This window comes from Mandrillus leucophaeus, unplaced genomic scaffold (genome assembly GCF_000951045.1).
Source record: "Mandrillus leucophaeus isolate KB7577 unplaced genomic scaffold, Mleu.le_1.0 Scaffold111, whole genome shotgun sequence".
Lineage (NCBI taxonomy): Eukaryota > Metazoa > Chordata > Mammalia > Primates > Cercopithecidae > Mandrillus > Mandrillus leucophaeus.
Window position 1 is genome coordinate 301,854 of NW_012099321.1, and position 4,573 is coordinate 306,426.

Sequence of the window (4,573 nt, forward strand, 5' to 3'; positions counted from 1 at the left end):
TGGCACAAGTATACATATGTAACAAACCTGCACGTTATGCACATGTACCCTAGAACTTAAAGTATAATAATAATAATAAATAAATTTAAAAAAAAGAGTATTTCTAATAAAGTCAAATTTGTCTATTTTTGCTTTTTATATCTGGGTTTCTGAATTATGAGTTATCTTATGCTTTTTAAAATACTTTTAAGATTTTTTTTTTCACTTAAAATTTTAATCCATTTGCAATCTATCCTGCTGTAAGGTATAAGGTATCTAAATTTTTTTCCAAATGCCTACAATATGTCCCAAAAACATATATTGAATGGCCCATCTTTTCCCTACCTATTTAAGATACTACTTTACCATATACAAATTTCTACATGTAACTGAGTCTAGTTCTAGACTTCTAGTCTATTCCCTTATTCTGGAGATTCCTATGCCAGTACCACATTGTTTTAATTATTAAAACTTCATAATATATTTTATATCCAATAGAGCTGGTTTTCCCTCATTATAATTCTTTTTTAAAAATAATCCCAGCTATTATCTTTGTATATTTTCCACATGGCCTTTAGATTCAGTTCTTCTAGTTTAAAAAGGAAGAAAAAAAGCTTTGTACATTATTTCATAATGAATTTATAAATTTACAAAGAGTTAATTGACATATTTACGATCTTGAGTTTTCCTATAAAATAATATAAATGTCTGTTCTTAATGTTAAGCATTCTTGTGCATACTCTTCTAGAAGGTTTTTGTGTTTTTTCTTGGGATATTCTATATTTTTGTTTATATTTGATTATAATATTCCCAATTTATTATCTTTTATGTTGCTTTTGTAAATGAAGTTTTTCATTCAAAATACTAACAGGCTTTCATTTCAATATAAAAAGTCTAATGATGTTGCATATTCACTGTACATTTTACTTTCTCACTGAGTTATTTTGTTAGACTTTTAGTTTTTTCCCTGAAATTCCAAATGTAAAAATCACCTGGTCGGGCCCAGTGGCTCACATCTGTAATCACAGAACTTTGAGAAGCTGAGGCGGGCGGATTGCCTGAGGTCAGGAGTTCAAGATCAGCCTGCTGGCCAACATGGTGAAACACCATCTCTAGTAAAAATACAAAAAAAAAAATTAGCCAGGCATGGTGGCATGAGTCTGTAATCCCAGCTACTCAGGAGGCTGAGGCAGGGGAATTTCTTGAACCCGGCAGGCTGAGGTTGAGGAGAGCCAAGATCATACCACTGCACTCCAGCCTGGGCAACAGAGCAAGACTCCGTCAAAAAAAAAAAAAAATCGCTTGTAAACATGAAACTTTTATAATTTGCTTTCCACTTTCATGCCTGTAATCTCTTCTCATATCTAATTGCTTTGGTTAGTACTTCTAGTAAAACATTAAATAACAGGTAGGAACAGAGATCTTGTTTTGTTCTTACTTTCATAGGAATACCTCTAAGTTTGATGTTGGCTTTTGGACTGAGATGGATGTGTTTTTTCATATTAAGGAAGTATGCATCTATTTTTGAATGCTTTTTATCAAGAATGGTTATAAAAATATTTGGCCAAAGCCTTTTTGGCATCCATATAATTACGGGTTTCATTGTCAGATCTACTAAAAAAAAACAAATAAATGAGTATCCTAATATTGAAATTTCATTGAATACTTGGAATAAATCTTACTTGGTCATGATGTTTTACTCTGCTTTTATGCTGCTAGATTCTGTTTGTAATTATTTCAATTACTATTTTTGCACCTATATTTAACATTGGAGTGAGTATGTAGTCATTTTCTCTGTAATCCTTATCAGTGTTTCTATAAAGACCTTATCAGTGTTTCTATAAAGGCCTTATGTACTTCACAAAAGAAATATGGAAGTACTTCTTTACTCTGTAAATATACTTCTGTAAGAGTAAAAAGTACTTCCACACCCTGCAACAGTTTAAATAGCATTGGGATCAGCTCCATGGTATGCAAAAGCCAGCTCGTACTGACTCACAAGAGCCTATTTGTACATCTCTTCTCATCTTCACTTTAAGTGATGTCACACAGGTAGCTTGAAATAAGTTATGGCAAAAATATTTATGCTTAGAAATCAGCAAACAATACAGATCAGGGCTTTTTTCACTCCCTGCCCCAGCCCCCAGACCCAGTTGTTAAACATTTAGCAGAATACTATAAGTATCCACTCTTCCAATGTTTGGTAAAATTTTCCAGTAAAACCACCTGGGCTTGGTGTTTTTGTGGGAGAAGTAATAGATCTTTATGAACTTTATTTTGCCTATGGAAATCAAATGATTTCAATCTTCTATCTCTTCTGGGGTCAGCTTTGGGAAATTATATGTTCCTACAAAATTACCCACTTCATCTAGATTTTCAGATACTTGCACAGAATTAAACACAGTTTGTTCTTACGATTATTTTAGTTTTCTCTTGTTACTCTGGCTTTTTATCTTTTTATTTTGTATATTTGCATTTTCTTTATTTTTCCTTTATTGGGATAGTTAATAATTTAGTTTTTCAAAAAAATAGCTTTTGGTCTACACTTTTTATATTCTAGCTTATTAATATTTATTTTTAACTTTACAAATGCCTCCCTTCCACTTTCCTTTATGAGGCTGATACTGTTTTTGAGTCAGATGCTTAATATATCTTTTACATTTTTTGCTTATTTTTTCAAGTTAATATATGCACTTCAAGCTATCTGTTTTTCTCTAATAATTACCTTAAATCTAGCTACACATTCTCATAGGTAATGGTTTCATTAATATACTTCTCTAGCTGTTCTACAGTTTAGGCTTATATGTTATCTTTTTTGTTGTTGTTGTTTGTTTTTAATTCCCCAGGAATTCTCAGCCATATATGTTATCTCTGACTTGAAATTTAAGAGTACTAGAAAATTTCTGGGTAGAAGGGCTTTTTTACAATCTAATTTTGTTATTTCTAGTTTTATTATATTATGATATCAGTGTTATTGTACTACCTCTATCTACTGAAATTTATTGAAATTTTGTTTGTGATCCAGTATATTACTAGGGAAGACTGTGTTTGCCAAAATCAATCAGAGCAACACTTCTGGTCCCACATGCTCTTCTAGAATCTTGCCCCTCCCCAGAAGAAGCAGAGTCTATTTGTTCTTCCCTTGAACGTGAGCAGCAGGACTTTTGTAACTACCGTAATGAACAGAATATGGCCAAAGTAATGCTGCATGACTTCTGAGGTCATCAAAGATTCTATAATTTCTGCCTGGGTCTTCCTGTCTCTTGGGACTCTCACCCTTAGAACTCTGCTGCTAGGCTATGAAAAAGCCCAAATGAGCCAACAAAAGGAAACCACATGGAGAGACCTACATGGAGGGAAAGGGGGGTCCTTAGCCAACAGCCAGCATCAACCACCAAACCTGAGCATATGAATCTTTTGATAATTCTAGCTCTCAGACTTCAAGTATTTTATTGAGGCACCAGACATTATAGAGATAAGCCATTCCTGCAATCCCTTCATGAAATGCCTGACCCACAGAATCTGAACATAATAAGTCATTATTTCATAGCATTAAATTTGAGGGTAATTTGTTACACAGCTATACTAACTGGAGTAACAATGAGTGTTTATGTTGACTTGAAAAGAAGCACATCCTATATTGTTAGGGTACCAAGTTTGATATGTTTTAATAAAATCTACCTTAATAATTCTGCTGTTTTTGTCTTTCATATCCTTATTTTTTCCCCACTTGATCGGTCAGTAAATGAGACAGGTGAAGAAGAATCCCCTAAGACTAGTATTTTTTTCTATTTCTCCTTTCATAGCCTATGATTTCTCCATCATGAATATTGGCACTTTATTTTGCTATATAGCTATTCATAACAGTTATTTCTAATATGAATTTCAACCTTCAGTATTACCAGGCATCTTTCTTTGTTTCATTTACTGTTCTGCTTGAATTCTACCTTGTAAAATACTACAAGGACTACAACACCTGCTTTCTTTATATTCACATTTGTCTATCCTTTTATTTTAACTTTCCTGAGTCAGTTTGTTTCTGTGTCTCTTACACAACACAGAGCATTGGGTTTTGCCTTATAATTCACTCTGAAAATCTTTAAAATACATGAATTAAGCACATTTACATATTTTACTACAGATATAATGGATCTTAGTTCTGCTACGTTATTCGGGCAAAACTGAGTAATTGTCACAGATGTCTTCTGGCCTACAATCCCTAAAATACTTATTATCTGCTCCTTAACAGAAAAAGTTTGTTGACTTCTGGTCTAAGTCATAATATCGACTGCAAATAATGCTGAATTTACCCCAATCTTTATTGTGCTCTGTGTTGTTGTTGTACATCTCATTGCTTTGGCTAGCATCTCCAAGGGAATGTAGAATAGTCCTTCTCTGCTTGTTCTGAGACTTTGATGGAAATATCTTATATCTCTCTTTCATATGCAGGTTGCTATAGGTTTCTGGTAGATACACTTTATCAATTTAGGGAAGTTCCTATCTATACCGTGTTTACTGAGAGATTTTTAGCAGAAATGGTTGTTAAATTTCATAGGTTTCTTCCTCTCTCTCTCCTTCTTTTTTTTTTTTTTTT

General features: G+C 33.0%; 1 protein-coding gene across 2 annotated transcripts in view; it reads right to left on the bottom strand.

Moving 5' to 3' along the window:
* LOC105548783 (chromosome unknown open reading frame, human C10orf11) overlaps positions 1-4,573 on the bottom strand; it is a 1,000,756-nt gene that overhangs the window by 213,825 nt on the left and 782,358 nt on the right. The gene's annotated exons all lie outside the window — the stretch shown is intronic.